Here is a 6,000-nt window from a genome sequence, read left to right on the forward strand (position 1 = left end):
GCAAGGTAAGAAAGATTTGTAGTTCTTGGTTTGTAATTTACCCCACAATTAAAGGTCTGCAGAGATGAGAGTTGACTTGGTGTGAAAAACTTGGGTCCTTCCCAAACAGAGCAGGTATAGGAAGAGGTTTGAGGAATGCAGGAGGATCACCAGTCAGAGTCCTGTAAAGTCCCAGTATAAATCTTGAGCAGACTCGGGTAACTCTTGAGTTGGTTTTTGGTTTGGGGTGGGTTTGGGGTTTTTTTGTGGTGGTGGTGGAAGCTCTAGCCTTCACTCTTTCCTTGTCTTAGGTGCCAAGATGGCAGTGCAGGCTCAGTGAATTGGTATTGCCAGCACTGTTGTGTTAGAGCCCTCCCGTAGCTTCTTTTGATTTTAAAATGGTGTGAGGCAATTGGGCAGGTATCTAAAATACATTAATATCTGAACAAGTACAAGACAAACACAGTTTGCTTCCAAACTTCAGGCTGACTGAAAAGCTGGAGAATTTGGACCACGTAGAAGTAAAATATCTGTATTTATCATGGTTCTACAGACAAGTTAGGGATCACCTTGGGAGCTGTCAGTCAGATAAATTAAGTCGGTGTCCAGCTTGAGTTTAAATTAAGGTGCTTAGTTACTTAAGACAGGCTTTAATTAAATGAACTGTTGGCTGTCCTGATATTCCTGCTCAAGCTGAAAAAAACAAGACTTGGGTGGCTGATAGTGAAAAATGCGATTTTTGATGTTAAAAATGTTACTTCCCTTGATGCATGTCTTGCTTGTGCCTTGACTTGAATTTAACAAGTCAGTGGGCTGCTGGGCTCCAGCTGTACAGCTCATGGCGCCTGTTCTTGGTCGGGTGGGGTCGGAGCCCACGTCTGTCTGAGAGGCAGGTGTGGTGCTGTGTTTCGGATTCCTGGCTAGAAGGGTGTTGATGAACACCCCTCTACTGGCTATGGCTGGGCAGTGCTTACAGGCCACGTGGGCTGGGGGTGGGCACGAGCTGGAGGGGAAACACAGCCTGGACAGCAGACTCCAGTTGCCCAACGGGGGATATTCCTGGCCGTGTCCTGCTTGGCAATAAAAAATGAGGTAGGGGAAGAAGAAGGGGCCTTTCATGGTGGCCGTTGTTTGGAGGCTAACAGGGCATCTGCCTGCTTCTGGGAGGTGGTGAGAGATTTCACTTCTGGTTTTGTTTTTTTTCCCCTCTTCCCTCTCTCACCCACCTATTAAACTGTCTTTCATCTTTACATGTGAAATTTTCTTCTCTTGTTCTCCCTGCCCTGCTGGGGGGGCGGTGAGCAAGCAGCTGTGTGGGTGCTTCGCTGCTGGCCAGGGCCAATCCACTGCTCTGCCATTCACAGGTGGAAAGCTGCTGTTTGGGGTTAAATGTTTCTGTCTTTAAGGAGTGAGAATTGAATGGAGAAGAGTTTTGATTTAGCTCCTTTTATGTTCTGTGTGGGAACACGATAGGCTGCATGCTCCTTAGGTCTAGTAGATGGGTGTAATGTTACATCCCATTCTTAAAAGTGTTGGTACTTGGGAGTGGGGTGGGAATGAACAAGAGATGGTTTTGAGACGGAAGCTAATTAATTTTCCCGAGACAATCGGGTACTAGTACCATATACCAGTAGTGTAGTACTGATTAACGTCCAGCCAAAGTTAGCCCTTGGCAGGGCAGAGCCACGTGGCAGTTGTTAGCTGGAACTTGACTATAGACATCTGTGGTTCAGCATTTTGTTCCTCAGAAAGGAGCTCACCTGTATGTCCCTGAGAGGACCAGCTTCCTTCCAACACGTGCCCTCTGGTCGTCATCTGCAGCAGATTGTCCCTGTGCTGGTGCTGTGAGGGAATGGCAGTGAAGCTGTAGAGCAAAGGCATTGCTGACTTTCCTGTTGGGCTAATGGTCCTTCAGCTAAAAGAGTCAACATCTGTTGACAAAGTTTTGGTACGTGTAAGCAGGCTGGCAGTTTTTTCTTCTTTGCCTCACAGGAAGGGCTCCACGATGGTATCTGAGGGGAACTCTGGCTGCTAATTTAATTTGCAAGTGACAGCAAATGAAAAGGATTAAACATACTGAACTTGGAGATTAGTTTTTGGTCAGGTCCTACTTCCTTTCGACATCCATCTTGACATACGCAGCTGTTTTGCTGATTAAGGATACCAATGAAACTTGGACACCAGAGTGAAAAAAGTAGGCGTATTTTACTAGTGATAACTAAATAACGTAACAGAGTAATACAGAAACATGCAGTAAAAAAAGACGGAATAATGCACTTAAAGCAAACAAATAGGAAAATACAGGGTAATGCATCAAATCGTTACTACCTGAGAGAGAGAATAGTGATTAAGAAAGATACATCACCACTTGCATACGTTACCATCATCCAGATCCGCAGTCGCTGGGGAGCCCCGGTTACAGCGAGGATTTGGAGAGCCTTTCCCGGCAAGTGGGAAGGCCTACGTGGTGCGTCCACCCATAGGTGAGGCTTCCAAAGTCGCTGTGAGCGGGTCCAGCCTTATATACCCGAAAATCAGCAAGCCAGAATAGCTGGCACCTTTGTTTTGAGTGGAAAATATCTGGTTTCATTCTTCTGTTGGATTCCACCCAAAGCCTGGCCAGGACTCGGGTAGGGGGGAAACCAAGGAAGTTTCTAACAAGGCCAAATACTTGGGTTCTCAGCCTTGAACAAGGCTGCGAAAGGAAAGTTGGATACATTTTCTCGGTCTTTCATCGTCACTACTGATTATGTTCTGTCTAAGCTGCATCTTTCACTAGTGAGGTTACATATTTTGTTAAAGATTACATGCTAGGTTAGCAGCTTTGGCTCTGGGCCTGTTGTTCAGGCTTCGGTATTTCAACGTTTTAGCACTTTTTACATCAGCATAAATGAGTTGTTATAGCTTAGTACAATACCTACTACCACCATGGTTATCAGTTATAAAATATACAGGATTCATCTATAGGTCAACTCTGGCTTGGGCCTGTTGTCCAAGCCTTAGCACTTCAGCTCTTGAAAAGTAGGAAATGAAGACCAGTGGCCTGACTGTCACCAGAAAAACACCCCGGAGCTTGGTGGCTTTTCCAGGCTCAGATACGGCTGTGGGCTATTACACGCCTCCTCCCGCTGCTGGTGCTCTTCAGGGCTTACTTCAAGGAGATCTACCAGCCGCTTTGCACCAGCGTGTACGGTGCACTTGATCCCTGTAATCAGTGATTTCAGCTTTGTGTGTCAGTTATGGTTGGGGTTGTTAATACTTAAGTCTTCTTACTGCCTCACTAACTAATTGGGAGTGGGAAGGAGGGGTGACTACTAATTGTAGCTCTCTTCTCAATTCTCTTATGCTACTTGGCTTTAATTCCCTCTCTGCTATTACCAGGACCCCCCCTGTTTTAGGCACTGGGTCATCTGCACAGACATGTGTCCACCCACACCTTTTTCCAGTTCCTCTAAAAGTGATGCAGGTAGGTGCAAAAGCACTTGAATATTCCTGCGGAAGGCTGAGATGCTGTTGGAGTTCAGCAGGTAGGCAGCAGCTGGAGAGGATGTGCTGAACAGCATGGAAGGTCAAAGCTGCTGAAGGACAGCTAGGCCCCTATCTGATGAACCATGCTTCAGTCTAGCTGGTGTTCATGGGTGTAAAAGCACTAAAAGGCCACGTCCAGGAAGTGGAGACGAACGCGTTCTCTAAGCGTGGGTTTGGGTTGACTAACAGTCAGGGGTGGGGGGCTGCTGCTGAAGGGAGTGATCGCGCCTGAGCATGCCAAGGCAGCTGCTGCGCTAGCAGTTTCTGTCCCTGGCTGTCCCACTTGCTAACTGGCTCCAGAAACATCTCAGGGCCCCTCAGGAAGCTGGTGACTCAGTGTTAGAGGCCCCTGTGATAGATTGGCCCTGTAACTTTTGCTTCAGCTTCTCTGAATTCATTCCTGTTGGAAACAGGGTCTCCTGCAGAAGGCAGGAAGCACTGCTGTGTCTGGCAAGACCCAGACAGATTGCCACTCGTTCGCTCATAAAAGCCTAAAGCCATTCTGTTTTTTTTAATGACCTTGGTTTGCACCCTGGCTATGTGGGTAAAGTCAAATTATTGCTGAAGCATACCTCCCTGATTAGCGGCATACTGTCAAGAGACATTTTAGCACTGATACAATACTATTGTACAGATCCATGTACCTTTTAAAATAAAATAAGTGGTTGTCAGTGTTCCTGATTTCCTTTATGGAACTGCAAAGAGCTCCAAGCTGCAGCTCTGTGAGTCACTCACTGGTGGATGCCTTCAGCGTCCCACAAAGCCCTGCTGCTTCCCTGCAGAGCACTGAAGAGGCAGCTAGCTGGGGCTTAGGGACACACTCAGTAGCTACTCTTGTACAGCTGAAAGGCAGCAGGATGGCATAATTTATTATGGAACAAAATGAGAGCATAATTTTATTATCTTTAATATACTTGTAGTTCAAAGTGCTGCAGTAAAAACCTCTGTAACTGCTTTCTTTTCCCCAAGCCTGAATTGTCTTTCACACTAAAGTGTACACACACATAGCTTCCTCCAATAGTCAAGCTTGCACAAGCCTTATTGAGGGAGCTCTGGGACAGCTTGGTCCCACAGCCAGGTCACAGGGCCAGTATTTAATGTAAGAGTTAGCCTACATGTTGTTGACTTAAAACTCTTTGTTACTGGGTGACAATGTGTTGCTGGGACCATTATGGTTTTTAATTTGCAAGTGGTTTTTTTTAAACGCTCTTTGTTATTGCCCAAGTCAAATGTTTGTGAAACTTTGGAAGGTCATTATATTTAAGCCTATTTGTCCAAGTGCCTTAGTATTTGATTTTATAAACTGGTGACTTCCACAGGAAGTAGATACTGTTTATGTACTGCCATTAGTAGTAAATACCATGGAATTTGAAGTTTAAAAAAAAAGTAATAAAATAATCAACCTGAACAATGGCTACAGCAAGACATTTATTTATTGCATTACACAACAGTTACTTTAGGTGTACTTACACAGTACTTATGGAGCATACTCAATTCAATAAGTTATTCCTGCAGGTTGGTACATGCTGGGGAGAAGAAAAACCAACAAGTTTTCCGTCTTTCTTTTCAAGGGAACTGTGTACAGAGTTTTGAGACCTACCTTTTTTGTATTAGCTGTTTCCAGAAGTGCAGGTATAACAAAAACTACAGAAGGTAATTTAAAGTGAAAAATCGTCAGTTTAGGGTGACTTCCTCATTTGTTCTCAACACCTACATAGTTGATGCAATTTTTCAGAAAAAAAGGTTATCTTTTCTCTCTCTAAGGTTTTCAGCCTGCATGAAGGAAATCAAAATTCCTTCACCTTTGTACTGAATTACAACATGAATGGCAGTGGAACTATAAACTACATTTTAAACCTGCTATTTCAACAGACCCACGTTTCCAGAGTTGAATAATAAAATCTTCAGCCATGCTATCTTGTCAGACCACTTGAGCCCTTCAGAAGAGCAGCTGGTAGCTGGAGAGCAGCACACTTCCAGCACCAGCCCGTAGGGGTGGTTTATTACCAATAAAGCCAAGGTATGTTACTAGTGTGCATCAGAAATTTTTGTTCCCACTGTTTTCTTCTCTAAGAACCTGGTGGTTTGCATCACCAACTCCTCTGAATGTAAACTTGAAAAACAGAAATACCTCTCCAAGGAGTTGCAAGTGGTTCAGTGTAACTGATACTGAAATATTTTAGAAGACTGATACCTATACAACAAGAAAACTGAGAGCGTGCGTAATATTCCTGCATTTTGCTTCAGTGAGACAAAAAGTGATTTCAGGGTTTTTCCTTTACTGTGTATGAAGAACCGCAGTTGCTTTTCTTGTAGCATGGAAGACCCTCAAGCATGTCAACTGTTTGATACCAGGCAACTTTTGATACATAGCCATGTGGTTTATGCCCTTATACATCCTATACTTTATTATTATCAGTGTGTACACTGTACCTGTTCACTTCAGCACTGAAATATCTTACCAAATTGTACTTGTTAGCTGTGTAAACTCTC

The sequence above is a fragment of the Strix uralensis genome, chromosome 2 (genome assembly GCF_047716275.1).
Source record: "Strix uralensis isolate ZFMK-TIS-50842 chromosome 2, bStrUra1, whole genome shotgun sequence".
In the NCBI taxonomy this organism is placed as follows: domain Eukaryota; kingdom Metazoa; phylum Chordata; class Aves; order Strigiformes; family Strigidae; genus Strix; species Strix uralensis.